This window comes from Oncorhynchus masou, chromosome 31 (assembly GCF_036934945.1).
Source record: "Oncorhynchus masou masou isolate Uvic2021 chromosome 31, UVic_Omas_1.1, whole genome shotgun sequence".
In the NCBI taxonomy this organism is placed as follows: Eukaryota; Metazoa; Chordata; class Actinopteri; order Salmoniformes; family Salmonidae; genus Oncorhynchus; species Oncorhynchus masou.
In genome coordinates this window covers 54279268-54293018 of record NC_088242.1, presented here as the reverse complement: position 1 = coordinate 54293018, position 13751 = coordinate 54279268, and the positions used below count along the sequence as shown (strand labels likewise).

The window sequence follows — 13751 nt, the reverse complement described above, 5'->3', positions numbered from 1 at the left end:
ATCTCAAACCGGATGCCCTGTCCCGAGTCTACGCTCCTGCCATTCGAGATGACACTGACATGCCTGTCCTTCCTGCTGCTAAGATCGTGGCTCCAATCTCGTGGCAAGTTGAGGATACCGTGAGACGAGCTCAAGCTATCGAACCGGACCCGAAAGGAGGTCCTGCCAATCGGTTGTTTGTCCCCAAGGCAGTGAGGACTCAGGTCCTTCTGTGGGGGCACTCCTCTCGCCTCACCTGTCACCCGGGCGTAGGTCGCACCTTGGAGTTCATCCAGCGTAAGTTCTGGTGGCCTACCATAAGAGAAGACGTTGCCACTTTCGTCAATGCCTGCCCCGTGTGCTGCCAGGGCAAATCTTCTCACCTCCGCCCTCAAGGACTCCTTCACCCTTTACCTGTTCCCCACAGACCCTGGTCCCATATCTCATTGGACTTTATTACTGGCCTTCCTCCATCCCATGGCAATACTACTATCCTAGTCATAATCGACAGGTTTTCAAAGGCGGCCAGGTTCGCCCCTCTGACTAAGTTACCTTCTGCCAAGGAAACGGCTGAGTTGGTAATTAATCATGTGTTTCGAGTCTTCGGCATTCCTCAAGATATGGTTTCTGACAGAGGTCCCCAGTTCGCCTCAAGGTTTTGGAAGGCCTTCTGCCAACTCATGGGAGCTTCTGCCAGTCTATCTTCAGGGTACCATCCGGAGTCCAACGGCCAAACAGAGAGGATGAATCAAGAGCTGGAAACCACCCTCCGATGTATGACTTGTAACAACCCGTCCACATGGTCGTCCTTTATTGTTTGGGCCGAATACGCGCACAACATCTTGCGCTCCTCCTCCACTGGTATGTCCCCGCACGAGTGTCAGTTTGGCTATGCCCCTCCATTGTTCCTAGACCAGGAGGCAGAAGTCAGAGTGCCTTCAGCCTTGAAGTTCGTCAGACGCTGTCGGCTTATGTGGAGGAAGACCCATCTTAATCTTATGCGTTCCTCACAGAGGTACCAACAACAAGCCAACAGACGTTGCCGTCCCGGGCCTACCCTGCGCCCCGGCCAGAGAGTCTGGCTCTCCACAAGAGACTTACCACTACGGGTGGAGTCTCGCAAGCTGTCCCAAAGATACATCGGTCCCTTTAAGGTTGCCAGGAGAGTTAACCCAGTTTCTTATCGCCTACACTTACCCAGATCCCTTAAGATTAATCCTACGTTTCACATTTCCTTATTAAAACCTGTTGTTTTTTCTCCCCTTGTCCCGGCAGACAGACCTCCCCCTCCGCCTCGTGTCATTGGAGGCCAGCCGGCTTATACCGTCCATCGGATACTGGATTCCCGCCGGGTGCAGCGGTCCTGGCAGTATCTGGTGGACTGGGAAGGCTACGGTCCCGAGGAGCGCTCCTGGGTTCCTGCCAAAGACATACTGGACCCTGACCTCATTCGTCAGTTCAGGGCCCTCCACCCCGAGAGAGCTGGTAGGAACGTCAGGAGCCGTTCCTAGGGGGGGGGGGGGGGATTCTGTCAGGATTTGGCCAGGGTTGTTCCGGTTTTTGGTCACTAGATGCCCCCATTGTGCTTTTTGACATTTTGCTTTCCCTTGATCCCCATTATTATTTGCACCTGTGCCTTGTTTTCCCTGATTGTATTTAAACCCTTAGTTTCCCTCAGTTCTTTGCTCTGTGTTTGTATGTTAGCACCCAGCCCTAGTATTCTGTGTACTCTTGTTGATCCCGGTGGACGCTCTTGTAGAATTCTGTTTTTTGTTCTTGTTTATTTATTTTTGAGTATCTTTTGAGGCTTTTTATGCTATACCTACCACCTTGTGGATTTACCTTTTTGTCTTGGAGGATTACCTTGTGGATTACCTTGTTCTTGTGGAATTCCTTTTGAGGTTGTGGAGTTACATGTTTTCCTGAAGGACTTCACTTTTTACTTTATTAAATACACCGTCTCAAGTACTGCTGTGTCTGCCTCATCTTCTGGGTTCTGCTGACTATTCGTGGCTCAGTTGGTTAAGTGACTGTTTCTCACTCCGGAGACCCAGGTTCGTAACTGGGTCCTGACAACTGGAACACGCTGTCGTACACGTCGATCCAGAGCATCCCAAACATGCACAATGGGTGACATATACCGCCCATGGTAGAACTGGGACATTTTCAGCTTACAGGAAATGTGTACAGATCCTTGTGACGTTGGGCTGTGCATTATCATGCTGTAACATCAGGTGATGGCGGCAGATGGTAAGACAATGGGCCTCAGAATCTCATCACGGTATCTCTTTGCATTCAAATGGCTATCGATAAAATGCAATTGTGTTCATTGTCCGTAGGTTACGCCTGCCCATACCATAACCCAACTGCCACCATGGCCACTCTGTTCACAATGTTGACATCAGCATACACATGGCCTGTGGTTGTGAGGCCAGTTAGACGTACTGCCAGATTGTTTAATATGACATTGGAGATGGCTTATGTAGAAAAATGAACATAAAATTTGGCAACAGCTCTGGTGGACATTCCAGCAGTCAGCATGCCAATTGCACGCTCCCTCAAAGGTTGAGACATCTGTGGCATTGTGTTGTGTGACAAAACTGCACATTTTAGAGTGACCTTTTATTGTCCCCAGCACAAGGTGCACCTGTATAATGATCATGCTGTTTCATCAATTTCATGATATACTAAACCTGTCAGGTGGATTGATTATCTTGACAAATGAGAAATGCTCAATAACAGGGACGTAAACAAAGTTGTGCACAAATTGAGAGGAATAAGATCTTTCTGCGTATGGAATACTTCTTAGCTCTTTTATTTCAGCTCATGAAACATGGGACCAACCACTTTACATGTTGCATTTATATTTTTGTTCAGTGTATATCGATACTTTGAGTCCAAGTATCGAATTGTAAAAATGTTTCTCTAGGTAGAGCTAGTTGGCGCATCTCGGCTGTATCTGAGCCAAAACGACAGTATTTTTCATCCTATAGCTTGCTCTTCATTTTCTTTTATAATAGTGAGACAACATGTTTTCAGCACTTTTTTCCCATGACTGATCAAAACAAATGTTCTAATGCTCTGTCTTGTCTCTCTGCAGCATACATATATTGAGCAATATGTTCGGAGCATGAAATTGCAATTATATTGCAGTATTGAATCTTAAAACACATCAAATCGTGACAATCACAATACATATTGTATCAGCACCTCAGTATCGTGATAATATCGTATCGCGAGGTCCCTGGCAAATCCCAGCCCTATTGAGTCTGCCTTGACTGAAAATTGTAACCTTTTGTTTCCGCCCTCTTGTTCAGGCAATGTTCGGTACATGATAGTGTTGTCAACCTTGCTGTTTGGGGTCTTCTTTGAACCCAGTTAAATAATTAAGTGCTGTAACTCTGTATGGCCTGGTTTCACCTTTCTAATTCCTGTGTCAGGCCTGGATGTCGAGGCCTGGATGTCGAGGCCAAGCTGGGCTTTGAGTGGGCACCGCTGATGTGTGCCGTGCACGTGGCTCACTATGATATCGCCAAGTTGCTGCTGGACATAGGAGCCAGCGCTAACTTCAGCAGAGACAAGACCAACTCTTCATATTATCCAGCGCTAACTCCAGCAGAGACAAGACCAACTCTTCATATTATCCAGCGCTAACTTCAGCAGAGACAAGACCAACTCTTCATATTATCCAGCGCTAACTCCAGCAGAGACAAGACCAACACGTCATATTAGCCAGCGCTAACTTCTGCAGAGACAAGACCAACGTATCATATTATGTAGGCTACAGCTTGTATTCAATACCATGCTCCCATCAGCACTCTGTTGACTACATCCTGGTGTTTATTAGGTGTGAAATAATTTTGCATTGTAGTTGAATAAAAGTAGTGCAAGTTATTAGGCGTAAACGTTAAATCATTCCACCAGGCCAATATGTTTTTCAGATGTCATGGTTTTTCAGCGTTTCACAGGGTTTCACAGACAGTGGTGTGACAGAATTTGACCAATTTCTGGTAGAAACTTTCATATCTTCCAGCTTCTGCAAGACTGCTTGTAGAAGTGACTATCTGCTCCATAGAGACACCAATTAAAAGAGAGAACACTGCTGTTGACACAGGCTCAAATGACCTTCCTGTCAGAAGTAGGAAAGATAGCGGGATATTGCAACAACACAGCAATGATGGACAAGGAAAGGAAGGAAGGAATCCTGTGATATAAAATGACCCAAGCTGTGCATGTCCAGACTTAATCCTCCTGTCTCCCAACAGGCCACTTCTGCTTTCCATGAAAAAACTGTATCGCACTTGAATCACACACATGCACACACAGTTAATTACCCCACCTCTCGCACCTTCTCTCAATTTCCACGTGCCCCGGCCAAAGACTGGGGAGCCAATTAGAAGCCTTGGCTCTAGCTTCATCTGCCTTTACTTAAAGTCTATGACGTTAAAGAGGAACCTTCGAAAAACATGCTGCTAATCCGCCGGTGTGTTTTCAGTTTACAGCTCCGACCATATCATTCCTGCCTCTCTCACTCTGGTGGAGAAATTGAATGCATCTTCCGGGATATCGTTGTATCAGGGATCTAGGAAAGGGAGACAAGAGAGTCAAAGTCATGGATAGACAGATGAGTGTTACCCCGATTGGGTGATATGGGAGGGGTGTCAGAGTCTGTGCTTGCGTTTGTGCATTACTCCAGTCAGCACATATGGGATGGATGGTTGTGTGTACATTAGTGATTGGCGGGTCAGCCGTTTGTTCACCCGCACCCAATTGCTAATAACTAGGGGTGTAAAGGTTCACCAAATCCATGGTTCAGTGCGTATTGCAGTATTGGGTTCACGGTTCAGTGGAAAAATGAAATGTACTTCAATGTTCAGCATTCAATGTTCCTTGCATTGTCCGTTGTGACCGGATTGTTGTGTTGGATTTCCACTCTGATGCTGCGTTTGTAACAATATGGAATGTGCGAGTTTACCAGTTGTGAAGTCCTAAATACCAGTTGGTATGCATTCATGTGATTTAAACTCATTGAGAAACGCTGATTGACTAATGGCCAACAAGCTGTGTCAACAATAAACTAAAAGTACAGCTATCATGCTTGTAAACTAATTACGGAGTTTTAAAAAACACTTTAATAGATTGCTTTTTATATTGTTTTGTTGTTGCATTTAACTGCTGAAAATGCTGTTATAGGGGCCATTTCCTTAGTAAGTGACGTCAGAGGTCACCATGTCGGAGTGGTGGGTGCTCAGGATGATAGATGAGTTTCCAACTAGTAAAAACAGTTTGAGGGCCGTTCAAGTGTACTTTTCTCAGTCGTTGGTTTGCTTATAAACAGTGGAGCGGGTAATAACTGTTTGCTGAATGTGTGCAAAAGTGAAGTTCGTAACGCGGCTCAAGCACTTTCACGAGGTGCTGAAACCTAAATAATTTTCCAATCGTTTTGTTCTGAACAGAACAATTATTTTTTAAAGTTGCGTTCCACTGACCTGCAAAATAAAGTACTGGTTTATTTATATCCTTATTTTCTGTTCCTTTTGAAAGCTCTGAAATATATATTTTTTTACATTACCTCGACATTAAACTATTTCACCAGTACGGATAGAGCAGCTCGCTATGGCGCGGGTAAGCTTTATAGTTGGTTACATATGCGATGGACAGACAAGTACAGGCCGCAACTAACATTTTGCTGGTGGGGAGAGTGCGAGAGGGGGTGGAGGAAGGTTGTGCTTGAAGTGCTGGGCATCTTGTTATGACTAGCTTCGACACAACCAAGAGAGTTTTGCTATGTATTATCTGAATTGGGCCCCAGAGTTATACTTACTGAGGAGCAGCTTCATGTTTTAATGTCTTGAGCTTCTGAGACATTGCTTAACGTTGGACTAGAGCTAGCTAACAAGTTTTGTATGTGCAGAGCAGGACCAGGATTAAAAACACATCTTACCTTTTTGTAGTTAATAAATTCAATATTAAATGTAATAACTATAATATCCGGAACTAGCATTGAAAAAAATATAAACATAGCCTACCTATTGCTCTTGTAATTTCTTTGGCCTGGTCAGAATTAGCTACCAAGTGCTGCTTGACTGCAGAGTGCAGACATTGTGTTGTTGTTTCTTTGCATTTCTGTCTCGCTCCGGTATACTGGGCTGATGTCTGTGTAAATGTGTCAATATGTTTGAGGTGTTGGCAGCTGCATAGGCTGTTCTCGTTGAGCGTGGCGACATTAGGGCTGTCCCCGATCCCAAAAAATCTTGGTTGACCGAAAGTCGTCTGTTCTTTCAACCAATCGATTGGTCTACATAGAAAACGTATATTTTTCCATATACACTACCGTTCAAAAGTTTGGGTTCACTTAGAAATGTTCTGTGAATGGAGTAGTACACAGCGTTGTACGAGATTTTCCGTTTCTTGACAATTTCTCGCATGGAATAGTCTTAATTTCTCAGAACAAGAATAGACTGACGAGTCTCAAAAGAAAGTTATTTGTTTCTAGCAATATTGAGCCTTGTAATCGAACCCACACATGCTGACGCTCCAGATACTCAACTAGTCTTAAGAAGGCCAGTTGTATTGCTTCTTTAATCAGGACAACAGTTTTCAGCTGTGCTAAATAATTGCAAAAGGGTTTTCTAATGATCAATTAACCTTTCAAAATTATAAACTTGGTTTAGCTAAGACAATGTGCCATTGGAACATAGGAGTGATAGTTGCTGATAAGGGGCCTCTGTATGCCCATGTAGATATTCCAACATTAACAATGTCTACACTGTATTTTTGATAAATGTCATGTTATTTTAATGGACAATCTTTTTCGCTTTTCTTTCAAAAACAAGGACATTTCTAAGTGTCCTCAAACTTTTGAACTGTAGTATATTTGACTTGTTTCAGGAAGCTAGCCATATGTGCCACTTCATTACTTCACAGGAGAGGCATTTTATATATTTTTTTATCAACATTTGTTATTTTGGTAGAAATGCCTTCTAGAACGTGAACTTTCATGTGCCTTAATAACAAACTTGTATTCCATCTGTAAATACAAATATTTGTTTTTGATTACAAGTTTAGTTGGTTTAGCCACGGAAAAAGATAGGCACCTTCCTACTAGCAATGATTGGCTGAGAATGGTTGGGCTGGACATGCTAGGAGATGAGTTTTGCATGGTCTGCCATGTAGCGTGCTCCTGTATTACATGAGTTGCTCAGTATGAGTTGAATCTTTTCTACTGTGGCGTTTTTGAAAGATATAACGTTTTCCATCGAGAACTACAAAAGTTTTGCTACTTTTCTCAACAACATTGATGCCCTGAATTTAGCAGGCGCTATCGACAGATCAGTTGAAAATGTTGTGATGGGCTACTTTCTCCACACGCCATGGTCAGTGTGAATGAGAGTGACTTGACTCAAAGCTGGCCAAACAAGATGTAGCTACAAACAAAACAGAGTTAAATGGTTCAAGTCTGCTGGTCTAGCAATATTTTCAGATATATGTTTGATATATGATATTATATGTTCACTTTGTCAGAAAGTCATTTTCATTGCAAGTTAAAGTGTACTGTTAGCTAGTGAGCTTTAGCTTACTGGCTTGCTAGCTAATGTTACGTGTATGACCTGTGTAGTTTTATTTTATTTTTATTTCAAGTTCAAGACAACTGTGAACTTGGTACTGGGAAATCTCAGACTTCAGTAAGTTCAAGACAACTGTGAACTTGGTACTGGGAAATCTCACACTTCAGTAAGTTCAAGACAACTGTGAACTTGGTACTGGGAAATCTCAGACTTCAGTAAGTTCAAGACAACTGGGAACTCGTAAAACAACCAGCTCTGACTGGGAAAATGCTTTTTTTTACCTTTATTTAACCAGGCAAGTCAGTTAAGAACAAATTGTTATTTTCAATGACGGCCTAGGAACAGTGGGTTAACTGCCTGTTCAGGGGCAGAACGACAGATTTGTTCCTTGTCAGCTCGGGGGTTTGAACTCACAACTTTCCGGTTACTAGTCCAACGCTCTAACCACTAGGCTACCCTGTAATATTATTCTAATCAGAACTCATTTGCATTGCTAGTTATAGCCTGATTTTGGCTAGCTAACATTGAACCTCGTTGGTGAACTTTAGCTACCTGCAGATTCATACTACAGGTATGACAATGCTTGTATTGGTGGTAGTAGTATGAGTTGCGATTATGCCGGTTTATTGTTTAGCTGGTTAGCTAGATACCCAGCTACATTTCTAATCAAGACTCCACTTGGCCAGATGATTGCACAACCCATCAAGTTAGCCAGGTGTGTCTGGGGGTTGATTACGGCCATCTAATGTATTTCATGAACATGTATACCAGGACATGTCTAGAGAATAGTGACCCATCCACATAGCTAGATGTGAAAGAAATGCTGTAACCACCCCCCTTGCCACATGACCCATCAATTTAGACAAGTGTGTCTGGTTAAGCATCATCTAATAATGATATCTGCACATTTTCTGTTTTTGATATTGTTTATGTAAGTACCCATTTCACAGTGCCATTTACACCTTCTGTATCCTGTGCATGTGACAAATAAACTTAGATTTGATTTTATATAGTGTGTGTTTACCAGAGACGGTAATGAACAGCATGACCTGCACCAAAGTCAGATTAAGATAAGCTAAGGACTAGATAAAGTGTATTTTTACTTTGATGATGCTGAATGGCTGTAGACAGAAGAGCTCTCCAGTGGCTGTACCAAAACATCCAAGGGCCTTTTTTCTCAAAAGTGGCATTACAAGTTTATAATCTTTCAAAGCAGAATTACTTTCCCATCGTCTCTCAACTGCAGTGAATGATATACTATCTTCTAGTTCTGAGTCTATACCATTATTTAATGTAAAAAAAAATTAGTTTTTTAACGTAGGACCGAATCCAGGTGGTGGGTCACATATACACTGGGTAGAACAAGTATTTGATACACTGCCGATTTTGCAGGTTTTCCTACTTACAAAGCATGTAGAGGTCTGTCATTTTTATCATAGGTACACTTCAACTGTGAGAGACTGAATCTAAAACAAAAATCCAGAAAATCACATTATATGATTTTTAAGTAATTAATTAGCATTTTTTTGCATGACATAAGTATTTGATAACCTACCAACAAGTAAGAATTCTGGCTCTCAGAGACCTGTTAGTTTTTCTTTAAGAAGCCCCCCTGTTCTCCACTCATTACCTGTATTAACTGCACCTGTTTGAACTCGTTACCTGTATAAAAGACACCTATCCACACACTCAAACAGACTCCAACCTCTCCACAAAGCCCAAGACCAGAAGGCTGTGTAAGGACATCAGGGATAAAATTGTAGACCTGCACAAGGCTGGAATGGGCTACAGGACAATAGGCAAGCAGCTTGGTGAGAAGGCAACAACTGTTGGCACAATTATTAGAAAATGGTAGAAGTTCAAGATGACGGTCAATCACCCTCGGTCTGGGGCTCCATGCAAGATTTCACCTCGTGAGGCATCAACGATCATGAGGAAGGTGAGGGATCAGCCCAGAACTACACGGCAGGACCTGGTCAATGACCTGAAGAGAGCTGGGACCACAGTCTCAAAGAAAACCATTAGTAACACACTACACCGTCATGGATTAAAATCCTGCAGCGCACGCAAGGTCCCCCTGCTCAAGCCAGCGCATGTCCAGGCCCATCTGAAGTTTGCCAATGACCATCTGGATGATCCAGAGGAGGAATGGGAGAATGTCATGTGGTCTGATGAGACAAACATATAGCCTTTTGGTCTAAACTCCACTCGCCGTGTTTGGAGGAAGAAGAAGGATGAGTACAACCAAGAACACCATCCCAACCGTGAATTATAGAGGTGGAAACATCATTCTTTGGGGATGCTTTTCTGCAAAGGGGACAGGACGACTGCACCGTATTGAGGGGAGGATGGATGGGGCCATGTATCGCAAGATCTTGGCCAACAACCTCCTTCCCTCAGTAAGAGCATTGGAGATGGGTCATGGCTGGGTCTTCCAGCGTGACAACGACCCGAAACACCCAGCCAGGACAACTAAGGAGTGGCTCCGTAAGAAGCATCTCAAGGTCCTGGAGTGGCCTAGCCAGTCTCCAGACCTGAACCCTAAACCCAACCCATCGTTGAAGGGAATGGGCCAAAATCCCTGCTGCAGTGTGTGCAAACCTGGTCAAGAACTACAGGAAACATATGATCTCTGTAATTGCAAACAAAGGTTTCTGTACCAAATATTAAGTTCTGCTTTTCTGATGTATCAAATACTTATGTCATGCAATACAATGCTAATTAATTACTTAAAAATCATACAATGTGATTTTCTGGATTTTTGTTGTAGATTCTGTCTCTCACAGTTGAAGTGTACCTATGATAAAAAATTACAGACCTCTACATACTTTGTAAATAGGAAAACCTGCAAAATCGGCAGTGCATCAAATACTTGTTCTCCCCACTGTAGACACACCCTATGTGTTTTAATAAAAATCAACTATATGTATTGAGCTTGTCTGATGCTTCAAGCACACTGTTTGATTAAATAAAGACACAGATTACTCAAGAGGGAGCCAGAGATCAAGATAACAGGAAGAAAAACCTTAACCTGACCATCCTCCTCTCATTCTGGCTGGCTTTTGCTGATTTTGCCATTACTCTCCTGAAGTTGCCTGTAACAGGCTCCACGAGGACTCGGCAACCTTTCTCATGTGGAATGCCAATTTATGTTACCATTTCCACCCATCAGCGTGCTAGTTATGGTTTTCATATGCACAGTTTCATTTCAATTTATAATAACATCCTTGAATCTCAAAATCAGTGTCATGTGGTTAATCAAAATGCTATCCAAATCTAAATTAAAATGATACAAACGAGAAAGACATAACGAACTTGAAACATTGTATCAACAATCAACTTGGGTCTGGCCATTGTATAAAATATTCTGGGCCCTCAGAGTTGTCAATGTCAGTGAGATCGGGACAAAGCTGTAGGCTATTTGAGCAAGAGATAAAAGGTCATCGGATAGGTCTATTTTATTTAGCTGATTTTGCCATTACTCTCCTGAAGTTGCCTGTAACAGGCTCCACAAGGACTCGGCAACCTTTCTCATGTGGAATGCCAATTTATGTTACCATTTCCACCCATCAGCGTGCTAGTTATGGTTTTCATATGCACAGTTTCATTTCAATTTATAATAACATCCTTGAATCTCAAAATCAGTGTCATGTGGTTAATCAAAATGCTATCCAAATCTAAATTAAAATGATACAAACGAGAAAGACACAACGAACTTGAAACATTGTATCAACAATCAACTTGGGTCTGGCCATTGTATAAAATATTCTGGGCCCTCAGAGTTGTCAATGTCAGTGAGATCGGGACAAAGCTGTAGGCTATTTGAACAAGAGATAAAAGGTCATCGGATAGGTCTATTTTATGACGTTTCCACTGGATCAGAGCATTATATTTATAGAAAGGGAGAGAGCTGGAAAGATTTAATTAACTATTGTCATTCTCAATGGATGCAAAAACAGACTTTGTTTGCTTGCTGTCTGAGATTTAAGAAAGCATCACTTCGAGAAGCCCCACAGCTCATGAGTGGTGGTATTTTAAGCCAATCAGAAATACTATCAGATCCCCAAATGGGCACATTTATATGCCTACATTTGTGCGCAGGCCAGGTAGCCTATAGGCCTACTTCTATGCATAATCAGATGCTTGTCCTTGCTCAACATTGACAAGAGCACTCCAAACAAAAGACACTTACTAAATTGATAAACTCGTAAATGGAAGGAAATAAAGCAAAACCTGTTTCTCACAAGCATAGGTTGTTCACTCTGCAAACAACGTGTCCACTCCGACAATGAGAACGGTAAAAGAATAGAATAATATATCAAATGCATTAACAGAAAAGACCGTAATCAAACAAAGATTGTAGATTAGAAATGAAACGGTAAATGTACAACTGGTGATACACCATACAGTACCAGTCAAAAGTTTGGACACACCTACTCATTGAAAGGTTTTTCTTTATTTTTACTATTTTCTACATTGCAAAATAATAGGGAAGACATCAAAACTATGAAATAACCTATATGGAATCATGTAGTAACAAAAATTGTGTTAAACAATTCAAAATATATTTTAGATTTTTCAAAGTTTGCCTTGATGACAGCTTTGCTCACTCTTGGCATTCTCTCAACCAGCTTCACCTGGAATGCTTTTCCAACAGTCTTGAAGGACTTCCCACATGCTGAGCACTTGTTGGCGGCTTTTCCTTCACTCTGCGGTCCACCTCATCCCAAACCATCTCAATTGGTTTGAGTCGGGTGATTGTGGAGGTCAGGTCATCTGATACAGCACTCCATCACTCTCCTTCTTGGTCAAATAGCCCTTACAAAGCGTGGAGATGTGTTGAGTCATTGTCCTGTTGAAAAACAAATTATAGTCCCACCAGATGGAATGGTGTATTGCTGCAGAATGCTGTGGTAGCCATGCTGGTTAAGTGTGCCTTGAATTCTAAATAAATCACTGACTGTGTCACCACCAAAGCACCCCCACACCATCCCACCTCCTCCTCCATGCTTCACGGTGGGAACCACACATGCAGAGATCATCCGTTCACCTACATTGCGTCTCACAATGTTACGGCGGTTGGAACCAATAATCTCAAATTTGGACTCATCAGAGCAAAGGACAGATTCCACTGGTCTAATGTCCATTGCTCGTGTTTCGTGGCTCAAGCATGTCTCTTCTTATTATTGGTGTTCTTTAGTAGTAGTAGTTTCTTTGTAGCAATTCGACCATGAAGGCATGATTCACTCAGTCTCCTCTGAACAGTTGATGTTGAGATGTGTCTGTTAATTGAACTATGTGAAGCATTTATTTGGGCAGCAATTTCTGAGGCTGGTAACTGTAATGAACTTATCCTCTGCAGCAGAGGAAACTCTGGGTCTTCCTTTCCTGTGGCGATCCTCATGAGAGCCAGTTTCATCATAGCGCTTGATGGTTCTTGTGACTGCACTTGAAGAAACTTTCAAAGGTCTTGAAATTTTCATGGTCGAATTGCTCATGTCTTAAAGTAATGATGGACTGTCATTTCTCTTTGCTTATTAGCGCTGTTCTTGCCACAAGATAGCCCTATTTGGTAAAAGACCAAGTCTATCTTCTGTATGCCACCCTTACCTTGTCACAACACAACTGATTGGCTCAAACGCATTAAGAAGGAAATAAATTCCACAAATTAACTTAAGGCACACCTGTTAATTGAAATGCATTCCAGTTGACTACCTGGTGAAGCTAGTTGAGAGAATGCCAAGAGAGTGCTGTCATCAAGGCAAATGGTTGCTACTTTTTATCATCTCAAATATAAAATGTATTTTGATTTGGTTAACAATGTTTTGGTTACTACATGATTCCATATGTGTTATTTTATAGGTCTGATGTCTTCACTATTATTATACAATGTAGAAAATAGTAAAAAATAAAGAAAAACCCTTGAATGAGTAGGTGTCCAAACTTTTGACAGGTACTGTATATATGAAAGTATGGGAACACCACTTCAAATGTGGATTTGGCTATTGCAGCCAAACCCGATAAATGTACCGTTACACCCCTACTAATAACCTATCCGCAACCGCCCGACAATATGTGATAAACTAAAAATCTGAGGTCCGCACCCAACCCTAATCTGCAAATATTGAAAATGCGCTTTAGGCCTACAGTCAGAGATAACGGAATAATTCTCTCAGCACAGTGGATGTTTCGGGACCGGGGAGA

At 42.2% G+C, this 13751-nt stretch overlaps 1 pseudogene; it reads left to right on the top strand.

The window, feature by feature from the left end:
- Window positions 1–13751, top strand: part of LOC135524966 (uncharacterized) — a 55440-nt pseudogene that overhangs the window by 7052 nt on the left and 34637 nt on the right.